We start from the raw sequence: 13,270 nt of genomic DNA, 5'->3' as shown, positions 1-13,270 counted from the left end.
CTCCCGCATGGACTTTAATTGTGTCTGTGGCTGCTTATGATGTGTTTAAGCATGTGATACGTGTATGTCTGTTAGATATTTTAAAATCCTCCAATTACTTGTTGTTAGATATATAATCATTGCAGTATGTGCAGACTCTTGGTGAGTCTACTTTAATTACTTTATATGAAAACCTTTTCTTTTAAATACAAAATTAAATTAATAGTAATAGTTTACGCCCTATGAGTCTACATACCCCGTGATGTTGTAGTAAAATTACGAGCCTCTGGTACTGAGGTTTCTCATAATGTGTCCAATTTGGTGTTTCTTGGCTTTAATATTTCCTAAGAGGCTTTGTATAAGTATATTCCCAGAGGGACTTTTAATGTGTCCAAGGATATTTGTGATATGTTTAAGGTGAAAACATTTCATGCAAATTCCCAGAAAGGTCAGCCTCTAACATCGCCATACTCATGTTCTCTAATGTAAGATTTACAATGAGTTTATTTTTAATTCATTATGGCTCAAAAGTGTTTTTAGTCTTTAAACTGAATTCCTTTTATAGTGAGTGTTACAAGTAATTATACTGATGGGGTCATTTCCAAATAATAGGGACCATTATTTACTTGTTTAGTGATTCTATGCTATCTCAGTGACATAGCAAATTTTAAAAGCAGCATTTCTTTAACTCTTTAGCATAAGATGGGAAGTGTGATATAATTATTATACAACAGGCCTCCGGTGCTCTTTGTATGTACAGTGGATCTATTTTATTGTTTATTGATGTAATCTTCACCCAAAAAGGCCTTTTGAAAATGTTATATGATAATATTCCCACGGGGACTTTGAATGCATCAATATAAAGCATTTAAATGCACTGAGAGGTCATCTAGTGTCACAGTACTCATGTTCTCTGCTCTATTATTTAGATTCCAGCTAATGTAGGTTTATTCCTTTAAATGAAATTCCTACAGGGACTTAAATGATGTATATATTACCAGTGATGCAGATCAGTTTATTACCAATAAAAGGGTCCCCGTGTGGCACTCTAACATTGAAATCCCTGCAGTGCTGTGCAGAGATCTATTGTATCTTTGCTGCTGTTAAGTGATTTTTATGGTGAGTTAATTAAACTGTAAGGTGTTTGTTACACGTAACTAATTAATTGGGTGTTCACTTCTTTATTCTGCTAAATAATGTTTTAAACAACGATCCTATAATATTTCTTTTGGCTTTTAAAACAGCAATTTATCTGTAATAATCCACATGATTTATTATCTGTGTAGTTAAAACTAAATGTTCATTGTTTTCTCACATTCATGCTTGGAATAAAAAAATACCAGACTTTGAAAACAGATGAAATCCTGCATTAAATAAATGTAAGTCTGTGAAGGTAAAATATAAAACGTAAGAAGTGAGTTTGATTTATTATGCACAGCGTTTTGAAAGGACACAGATGAATCTGAGCGGTCGTCAGATGATTAATGCTGTAAAAAAAAAAGTGCTTCACAAATTTTGCTTCATTTTGTTGTGAAATGTGGGATAATTACAGTCATTTAAATAAAACCACAGTCGAGGTTTTCAGGGGGAAATCTCTCATCGGCGACGACAGGCCCCAGTCAGATGCCTTTTTCAGAACAATGTGTTGGGTTTTACTGTGTAAAAAATGTCACCTATTACCATAAAGTAATGTTTGAAATGTGAGATCCTGCTGAATATTAATGAACATTTTTTAATGTAAATTAAAAATATCTTTGACAAAAAAAGTAAAAATGTAAAATACAACAAATTCTTCCACACTGTGTTGTATGTATTTCATGTTTTCTTTTGTTTTGTTTTTAGAGAGGATTTCCATGAGGTTTGTGTTCTTTTAGAAGAAGTTTCCCTTTTCTTTCTTTAAACTCCTGCGATGTCATCACAGAGAACCATCTCTGTCTAAGCTCCTGATTTATAATCACTCCACAGTTATGTCACGAATGTGGTTTAATCCTTTATTTTCTGTCGTTTTTAGAGTACAGGGAGGTTTGTGGTTCTCTAAAGGACGTTAACGAGCTTTTTTAAATAAGAGTTTGTTCAAGGTCAGAAAATGTTGAAAAGTAATGAAATTCCATTTTTAGCACGCTGAAAGTCAAATACAAAGATTTTGGTTTAGTGAATGAATTCCACAAAAGCGATTGCTTTTTTAGTGTCAGTCTACTAAGTGATTAATCCAGTAATCATTAATGCTTTAGCATCCTGCTTGTTTTATGGATGCGTAATTAGATTATGAAGCTGGCAGGTGCAGTGGGGGGGGCAGCTGGGGCCCCTCAGTGATCTTACTCACAGCACGGATTCATTTATCTCCATTTAAAAAAAGTAACTGTCAGCTACTTCTCCTGTTTTGATTGATCTGCTCTTTTAATTATCATAATCATCATAAGGAATTATCATAAGGAATCATAAGGAATTTCAGAACTATGTGAATATTTAAAGCATATATTCTCTTATCTCCTGTTTTTACTTTAGTTCTAATATTTGAAATTAAAATGAATACAAACGTACATTATTTTTAACATTCCTGTTTTTGTAAAACGTTAATCTTTTGCTGTGTACCAGGAGTTAAATCATTTTTTAACTGCTTAGCACAGAGATTGTCCTCAGACATTGCATTTAACTTTCTTTTTGTTTCTCAGGTAACTGTAAAATGTCTTTACTTACTTAATTTTAAACGAGTAAATAAGGTTTACGTACCTTAGCCATGCTTTTTGTCTGCATACTGAGGAGCTGCGTGTAGTAGTGCATACTTGTTTCATTTACTAATCTGTACTTTCCTCAAACATACACCACCTGCTATGGAAAATGCAAAGACTGGTGTGAATGTTTATTTTCCAACTTTGTGAAATGGATGAACTCGATAACACAATTACAGTTAACGAAATAAATTCATATTTCTCTTTTGCAATTTTGAAAAAATATAATTTAGTAACAATTGACTTTCTTTTCAAATGTGTTTGCTAATCCAGTTTAATTACATATAAATATCTAGGAAACACAGTGGGTTTAAACATACAAAGATATGTTAACAAACTTTTAATAAACTACGAGCAACTACTTTTATTTTTATAAAAATGTAAAATAACTGATGACCCTTTTATTGTTTTTTTCTTTGATGTTTTTAAGTGAACTGTATTCATACCACGGTGGAAAGTGCTTTTAAGCCCAAATAAAATCATCATGACCTGAAATAAAGCATAATTACCGGTCCCACATTGTAACGCTTATAATTTTGCCCCCTGCTACGGGTGGTTTGCTGTTACATGAAAGTAACTATGCACTTTATCAGCCATCGCGCTGATTGGCTGAATTCAGATTAATGTACAAAGCAGCCCGAGACACCGTCTGGTGAGCATGGCTGCAGGATTGTCTGTGTTTGAGGGTAACAGATCACTAATCACTTAAATATTTTTAATTTATTACAGCTTCTAAATGTTTTCAAAACATCACAAATGATAACCAATCTTATGTCACTCTGGTTGCAAAAAGTAAGCAGTAAAAGTGAGAACCTGACCTCTGGTTGCAATACTTTTAAGAGGTGTGTATATTCATATTTCCTCAAATTTGTTGCACAAAAGAACAAGAATGCAAAGATGTGTTGGGCTTCTTTACCAGGAAAAGGTTGATATTCAAGCATAGCACCCTATCAGTCGCAAAAACTGCAGCTTCTCTAATCTCCACTTGAGGCCGACTCCAGAAGTGAGTCAATCCACATAGATTCCTATTTTAAAATGGTATAATTTAATCCTAATTTAATTTTTCATGACATTAAAAACAAAACAAAACAAAACAAAACCCCACCACATCCATTTGGATTTTGTTAAGGCTAAAAAGTTGTAGCTGCTTTAGTCTATTTGTGTGCAAATTTTTTATTGTAGGGTCTTTACCTTACAATTTAAAACACCTTGAGACAACTGTTGTTGTGATTTGGTTCTATATAAATAAAACTGAATAAATTTGAATTGAACTGTAGTTGCTGCCACTTTCACAGTCCTAATATCCAGTACTCAGAGCCTCTGAACTCAACTGCAACTCTGTGCTGCTGGAGAATTTTACTGGAACTGGGTGACAAAGAATATGCTTATGTGTGAAGTACAGACCTCCAGTATGCTTTTGTTAATGAATCCTAAATGTATTAGTCTGTTATTTAGCACTTATTAGCAGGTATCTGTCTGTGCATGCAGCTTGCCAACCTTAGCCTGCTAGTACTAGCTGACTACTTATCACTCCACCCCTCTCGTCCAAATATGCACCTTCCAGATTCCAGAAAGCAAAACAAACAAACACACAACTGAAAAAATGTTTACAGACCCCACAAATGAATTATCTGTGTGGCCACGTTTGGCCATCTTTAATATACAGTCTGATGTTGTTGAAAAATGTGAATGGTTACTTTTTAAAAAACTTTTAACTGTTTGATAAATTTGAACTTGTCCTACAGACACCGACCTCCTCTACAGCCACTTGTACAACAGTAATGAAGCAACAGATAAACAATTAAATAGCAGAAAAAAGTTAGATAAATAAATACATTTAAAAAGGACATTTTATATGGATTAATCAAGACTTATAACTCACGGTATAATTACAGGAAGTCTGAGCAATTAAGTACCAGAATCTTTCTGTAATTTTACACATTTATTTTAATAAATGATGATAAATAATGACAATAAAGTACTTGATTCTTCTATTCTATAATAGTCCAAAGGGACTTGCTGACAGACTTCTTTCATTTACCACAGCAGTAACCCTCACCTTGGTAGAAGAGACGGTGAGGGGGTCGGGAAATTCAAATCTTTTTGCTCAAGGACTCTTAGTTATCCACCTTCAATATAGAATTAAAGAAAAATTATACTGGTTTGTAAAGCTGGGAGACTGTATATGTGCGTGTTTGTTTGAGAGAGGAAAATGGGGCTAAACAGAATACATTTATTTGATTTTAAAACCACAATCTGGAACATTTAAATAAACCAAACACAAACTTGTGAAGACCTTTTTGTGTCATGGGGAAGTTTTTCTGAGGTTGGAGGTTATGCTGGGTTTCACAGACAGATTTTGGTTTGCAGTTTAGATTTTATTCCTGCTGTGTTTAATCTGTGCTTCTCATTAGCCTTGATGGCACAGTGAATAGAATAAACAACTACAGGTCCATGTGGAACCAGTTCTGCCTGCAGTCTGATCTGATGTATGAAATAAAAAGGCAGAAAAACGATAAACAGACTGCACACAAAGAAGTCAGATCTGCTGGCAGAAACACATTTACTTCTTTCTTTCCTTTCAAAGACTCCATCTTCTGATTTACATCAGTCTGAATCTGTTTCTCTGTGAAGAAGTGCCCCTGACCTCAGTCAGATCTCTGAATAAGAAGCAATAAATAAAAAATGACTTTATTTTCACCTAATTCAACAAGCTAATAAACAACCATCAATTTAATCAGTGTTAGATGTGAACTGCAAGCCTAAAACTTAACTGCAAAAGAAATTTCATGATTTTACTTGATTATTTCATCAAATTAAGCAACTTTTCATAACCACAATATGACAAGCGTTTTAAAAATATGACACTGTTTTAAATTCAGGCACAAAAGACGCCCCGGTGAGGTTTTTAGGTGGAGATCAGAGTTTGTGTTAAAATATGAGCCTTTATCGTCACACCAGCAGTTATAGACACGTAGTTAAGACCGTTAAATGATAAAGATGTCCACTATGACTTCGAAATGACCAATCCATCCACCCCGACCTCCTCATTAGGTTGAATTTGCTCTTCCATCACTACTTTAACCCTGACTTCTTTCTGTTCTTCATGGGCCAATGTGGGCACAAGCTGAGGAGGATCACACTTATCAGCAAACATCTGCAGAAACAACTTTCTCCAAACATTTCAGCGATGTTGTGCCAAAAACCGGGTTGTTCGTATTTGTATTAGAATATTCAAATATTTGTACGTATGTATTCGTATTTGCACCTGTTAAAAATAGAACAAAACTGAAATCACATCACATGACCATTATTGTAGACCGCGGCTCCTGAGCGAGTAGGCAGTAGTAGCATGCTAAACAGCAAAACAGCTGGAAAGAGCAACAATGTGGTTTCTTTTAACTGATTTGCTCCTCATCCTTCTGTCTCTTAAACTGATAAGTCTGGCTTTGTTAAAGGCAACCCTGACAGTGAAAAGGATAAAAACTGTAGTACCTCTAATGGCCACTTGGGAGCAGTTCTAAAAATGAGTCAGACCCATAAACTCTCATGTTAAAATGCCCAACTTTACACGTTTACAGCCTGATGCAAAAACATTTTGGCTTCTATAGAACGTTTTCCCCCTTCATGACCCCTCTGAACAGGGTTATTACTTTTATTTTATTTTTTGGAACTGATCCACTTGGATACTTGAGTTAGGGTTGTGGACACACTGATTAAAATGTGTCCCAGCACAGGTTGGAGTCTGCTAGGCCTCATCCACCTTTCATTTTGAGCACTTGCTGTGTGGTGCATACTATCCCAGAAGTTTGTGTCTCAGGTTTTGTATCTAGTGTGTTATTACTCTAGTATTTAGCTGGTATTTGTGTCTGTGCATTACAAATGAAGCTTGTTTCGGTCAATCTCTTATTCACATGGATCATCCCAGCCAACGGAGCTATGGGTTTGATTTGGCACATTTTACACCAGGTGCCCTTTTGTACCCAATATCCAACCCACTGTGGGATTTGTGTCTGCTTGAGGGATCTTTGTTGTGTTGGGTGACTGTGTTACCCACTACACCAGAGCCACTGGCTCTGAAGAAGCAACATGGAGGCAGCCAAACTGCTAATGATGTACAGCAAGTTCTAGGTGCTGTTAGGCTTCATGCCAGTGCCTTTTGGTGTATTTTTCATGATAGTATATGAAATAATTATCTAATCTCCTTTGATTTGTAAGTTGGCTCACTTAAACAAAAATGATCAGTCTCTAATTTTTATCGTAGTCTAATTTTTATGGAGAGAAACAGAACATCAACTAAAAATCCAGAAACACGTTACATAAAAGTTATAAATGGATCTGCATGTCATGGAAATAAATGTTTGATCCTCAAGAAAAAATATGACTTAGTACTTGGTAGTGAAACTCTTGTTGGCAAGCACAGTGATAGGACATTTCTGGTAGTTGGTCACCAGGTTTGCTCACATCTGAGGAGGGACTTTGGCCCACTCCTTACAGAAACTCTCGAAATCCTTCTGCTCGTAAATCAAAGCTTCAGCTCCCCCCGAGGATTTTCTGTAGGACTGAGGTCAGGTGCGGTGGCTGTAGCTCAGGTTGTAGAGCAGATCATCTACTGATCGGAAGGTTGGTGGTTCGATTCCTGGCTTCCCCTAGTCTGCATGCCAAATACCCTAACCCCAAATTGCTCTCCGATGCATCCATCGGAGTGTGAATGGTAGTTAGAAGGCACTAAGAAAAAAAATGAGTGAAAGCACAAGTTGTGTAAAGTGCTTTGAGTGCTCAGAGTAGAAAAGTGCTATAAAAGAACTGGTCCACTTACCATAGGTCTGGAGGCTGGCCAGACCACTCCATGACCTTAATGTGATTCTTCTTTAGGCACTACTTTGTTGCCTTGGTGGTATGTTTTGGGTCATTGTCACACTGGAAGACCCATCCAAGACCCATCTTCACTGTTCTGGCTGAGGGAAGGAGGTCCTCACCAAAGTTTTACTCTATATCAGCGGTCCCCAACCTTTTTTGCGCCACGGACCGGCCTTTAAGGTGTCGCGGATAAATACAACAAAATAAAACTAGTAGCCACCAGTACCGAAAAAAAGAAGATTTATTCATAACACACGTGAAAAGACCCAGGAAAACCGAGTTAATGATAAAAACGATAACAAAATAACGCTGAAAACCAATAAAAACCCTGAAAACCATACATTTCACACCTGAGCCTCAACTCTCGAGGCCCGGTACCAAACGACTCACGGACCGGTACCGGTCCGAGGCCTGGGGGTTGGGGCCCCTGCTCTATATGGCCCCACAATGCACAATGTGGTGAAGTTGTCCTGTACCCTTATCAGCAAAACATCCCCAAAGCATAATGTTTCCACCTTCATCCTTGACTATGGGGATGGTGTTCTTCGAGTCATACTCAGCATTTATCTTCCCGCAAACACAGCGGGTTGAATCGATGCCAAATAGCCCAATTTTGGTTCTATCTGACCACAGAACTTTCACCCGAGCCTTCTCTGAATCATTTAGATGTTCACTGGGAAACTGAAGACAGGCCTGTACAGCACCTGCTTGAGCAGAGGACCTTTGGCATTAAAGCATAGCGTTAGCAATGGTGTTCTTGGTAAGTGTGGTTCCAACTGCATTCAAATCATTTCATTTTGGGCTGATCCACTACCTCATTGGTCTTTTATATTTCTTCCATTTCCAAATAATCGCACCAACAGTTGTCATCTTCTCTCAAAGCTTTTTGCTGATGGTCTTGAAGCCCAATCACAGCCTTGTGCAGGTCTACAATCTTGTCCCTGACACATCTTTGGTCTTGTTCATGGTGGTGGAGAGGTTGGAATAGAAGAAAGTGAGCCTATGAAACACGTGTGCTTCATATAATTGTTTGATTGATGGTAATCTGTGTGCCTGATTTGTACACTACTGTGGAAGCCAGAATTCTGGACAGCTTGTTGGGTGTCAAATACTTCTTTTCTTCCGTGAAATGCAAATCATAATTGATCTAATATGTTTTTGCTATATTCTTTCTTTCTACATGAAATTACTATAAAAGTTAGATACTATTCATTCTGTTCACAGTGAGCTGTATTATTACATTGATGATATGTCTTGCTGTGGGTGGTACAGATCTTAAAAGGGGTTTTTAGTTTTGTTCGGAGAATTCTCAAATATAATTTGAGAATGTCTCAAATTTTATTTGAGGGATGCACAGACGTCTTTTGGCTCCTGCCATGTTGGTTTTTTGGTCTATATTTGAATGAGATGATGGAGTGCTAAGTTATAAGCTGCATGATAAACTGTGTAGGTGCAGTCACAGAAGAAGAAAGCTACAAAGAAACAAAATACTAGAATTTTATTCATACAACCCACTGATTCACATTTCTTTCCTCCTTGTTAAGCAAATATCATTTCTCTTTTATTTCTCTGTTTTTCTCCAGACCTGGTCCCCCAGAGCGGCTCTGAGCCAAACCACCTCATGTCTCTGACCGAGGCTAGAGGTGGGGGGGAGGTGGAGGAGACACTTAACTACAACCTCTATTTGTATGAATCCTTTTCCCCCTTCCCTCTTTACATTTCCTGCCTCATCGTGTCCTTTTATTTCCCCTCTGCAGACTCCAGGTTCTCTGCCTTCCTCTCTGTCCCTCTCCCCTCAGTTTAATCCTCGGCTCTCCGGAGGAGCATTAGGGCAAGCAGCTGGGGCCCCCTGAACGCCTCTTGAAAAGGCAGCCCACTCTAACCAGGAGGGCGAGGAGGGAGGTGGAGGTGGGGTGGAGGGGCTGTTTCAGACCACCTGGCTCCTGAGACACAGAAAAATCCACCGGCCGATAACTCCACACTGAGAGGAGAAGGAGGACTTGACGGCACAATGTCTGGACTCACGCTCTTTCTTTCTTTTCTGGAATTAAGTCTCAAAGCTGATGTTGCTCTGCGGTCGATGAAAATATTAGACAAAAAAATGTGTTAGTCTTTCTTTAAATCCAGTCTTTTGGTTCTATTAGAAATGTACCGAGACTATTCGATGGCAATGTTTTCAGTTTCAACAGGATGCCTTCAGTGTTCACTCCTTTATTTTGTGCGGGATATTATTTAAATTAAAATACTTTTTGATCCATATTTTGTTGCTTTATTGTGTCATGAAAACCTTACATATAATAAGCACTGAGAAAACACATAAAAACAGAGATGTAAACCTTCCGAACTCATGGATAGAAACGACTGGCGAACAGCTATTAAACGTGTTTTTACGTCACGCCTGCCGAGATGTTTTTTCTTTTATCACACTCACACATTTCAGGCTGTTACCATGAGAGGAAAAAAAACGCTTCATCTTGACCTGTGGTTACAGTGCACAGAGAAAGGTCAGAGGTCACGTGTTCAGAAGTGGTCTTCAGAAATCATGCAGTGTGCCTGTGTGCAGGGTGATGCAGGTCAAGGCGCCATCTCTGCACCACTTGGCAGTTAAAGACGCATTAAGAAACATGAGAAACATGGAAAACTCACGTGTGTGTGTGTGTGTGTGTGTGTGTGTGTGTGTGTGTGTGTGTATGCGTGTATGCGTATGCGTATGCGTCATCTTTGTAAGGACCTGAGTGAATTTTTGCATTTGGTTGTCACTGCGGTACAGAAGGGCTGATTGAGGCTTCAGGTCTAATCAGGTTTTGTTTTTTCTCCTTTTTTAATATTTATATATTCATATCACACATATCATTAATACTTATTAGCACTTATTACTCCCCTTATTGCTCCCTATTTCCCAAGAAGCCAACGGTACTTTTCTTTCACTTTGCACTTATTTTTAGTTATCGTGGTCACATCGACTGATAACCAAACTCTGGATCCTTACTTTGTGTTTGCTCCTTATTGCGCTTTATGGTGCAGATCTCCCAATCCTGTCTGGTTTGATGTTACCCACACATGTTTCCAGTGTCGTAGGCTATATTCATTTGCTTTTATTTAAACTGGAGCGTTTCTGTGTGCAGTTTGCACTTTCTCCATGTGCCTTCATAGTTTTCCTGCAGGCCGCCAGCTTCCCCCAACCACCAGGTATGTTAGGTTAAGTGTGTGTAGAGTAAAGGCTGTATACATTTTTGGTTAAATATGGCTTGGAATTAGGGTTTAAGCTTTTATAGTTAAATACAGTAGAATTATCTGTCTTATTTTAGCAAGAGGAATCTACAGGAAAGGAGTTCACATGTTAAACTGGCCTGCCTCCAGTCCAGACCTGCCAACATTTGGAGCTTTATGACAAGATAAAGAGGACAGCTCTATCAAACAAGAATAAAGAATCAGCTTCCAAAAGTACAACAAAAGGCTGATTTAGAGAGGAGAGTCTGTTGATAAAGAAGGTGATATAAGACAGTAGTATGCATGCACATGTTCCTGCTTTGATTGTCCTTGTGCTTTTTTTTAATGTTTATTTATAAGATTTTAAGTTTGAGTTACATAAAATCACACCCGACAAAGGACATAAGATTCAAAAACAATAACATTCAAGCACAGAAAAAAAAGAAAACCAAAAACAAATAAACAACAAAAAAAACCCAAACAGGAAAACAGGAAACAAAAGACGGAAAATACAGCGGTTAGCCAGTACAAATCAAAAGTTCCAAAGAAATACCAGTGTCCAAAGAAGATGATCTTTTGTGTGAGGTTAGACAGGGCAACAGAGAGTTCACCAAGTCCAGAAGATGTGGGGAACAAGTCCAGGAAGGAATCAGGGCCCGGCAGAAGTGCAGTTTCACACAAACACAAAGTGCAGTCAAATGGGTTAAAGTTTATGTTGAATCCCTGTTAATATGATTGAGAAAAGGGCCCCAGATGTCGCCAAACTTAAAATGAGTGTCAGCCAGGCCATAATGAACCTCTTCAATATACAAACATGCAATCATCTCATGTAGCCAAACCCTAAACAATGGAGGAGATGGCTCCAAGAACAAGTCTTTTAGCTACAATCATGCCAAACATTAAGGCCTTCTGAAGAGGACGTCTGAGTGCCACTGAGGTCAGGGAGCAGCCTGGCACTGCAAGTGCACCATTTTGTGCTATTTTTTTTAATTAAATATTTGGTCTAAAGGATTTAATATGAGAATTTCTATTTCCAGTTTTCAGTTTGTTTTAAAAAGTTTTGAAATTTCCAAGATCAGCATTTTCAGTGGCAGATGTTTGTTTCTTTTTTGCTGGATTTGTGAAAAAATAAAACTTTGTTTTGATTAATTCCTCAAATGCTACATATAAAAAACTGCAGAGGAAGTAAATCATTCAAAATTATGTTTCAAAAACAGATACAAATGTCCAGCTTCAACGTTTTGAAGGTTTAGAGAGTTTTCACATCACTCAATTCTGCTTTTATTTGCATTTTAAGTTTGTGCTTTGTACTGTATTTTAGCTTTTTTTTAAATGTCTGTAACTCAGGGCAGGACCCAAGGATGTGTCTGAGGTACTGCACCGTCCTGCTGGTAGTATGTTCACGGGAAAGTGGCTCAGGAATGGATTATGTCAGTGAGCGTCCTCACAAAGATAGAAGTACAAAAAGTGTGTGAGAGTGTGGGAGAGAGAAGAGGGCTCTGCTGAGACTCCAGAGCGCCATCAGGAGGTCTTTTAATGCAAATAAATCTGTCTACTGAACAGATGACTTTAAACAGTCTCTGATGTACTTAAAATTCACAATTCTGTTTGGAAATCCAGGCAGATAGAATATCTTAAAAATGTATTTAATAGAAAACTTCAGATTGCATCACCAGGAAGATGCCTCAGCGTGCACAAACTGTCACAGACTACCCTTCACTCCTGGCTTTGTTGAAAGTCAAGCTTTGAGCAAGTACTGCAGACCAGAAATAACTTCAGTGTGTCAGTGTGTAATACAGCCAGTGAGACGAAAGAATGTGCAGTCAGATGTCATTCATCTCAACACTTTGAATTTATGTCTCCTTGCATCTCCTTTTATATGCACAATCGAATTATTTATTTTTTTATGTTTGGACTTTAACATGTTTTATGTGTTGTTAGAGTATAAAAATATTAATTAGTATGACAATGTCATTATTTTGGTGAATAAACAACCAGCACCACTTATTACTGGTATCCTGACTTTGACTCCCATCCGTGTGGACCTGACTTCACATAGACACATGGACACAGCAGGCTGCTCTGGTAGGCACATTAACTCAAATTAAATATCAAAGTAAACAAAAGGAATAATGTGATGCTGCTGGGAGTTATAATTCAGGCTGGCAGCATTAGACTTCATTATTATCTGCTCGACTCACCGCTGTCTTGCTTTTTCTTTTCTTCTGTTTTCAATGACAGAAGCATAACTCCTCACTGTTTGTCATCAGGTTTGTTTAAAGAGGATCAAAAACGTCACTTTCAGTGAGAGTGGGTGGAGTCAGGTGAAGCTCCCCTGGTCTCAACTGTCCTTGCAAACCTTGCACGCAGCTACTGCTGCAGTTTATCGTTTGTCAGCTTTCTGGCGCCCCCTACTGGTCTGTGACCCCCAGCAGTCGCCTGCCTCGCCTGGTGGTTGCTGTGCGGAGAAAAGATTTGTTGGGTTCTGTGAA

Source organism: Aulonocara stuartgranti (assembly GCF_965226115.1).
Source record: "Aulonocara stuartgranti genome assembly, chromosome: 15".
NCBI lineage: Eukaryota > Metazoa > Chordata > Actinopteri > Cichliformes > Cichlidae > Aulonocara > Aulonocara stuartgranti.
Note: the sequence above shows the minus strand (reverse complement) of the source record.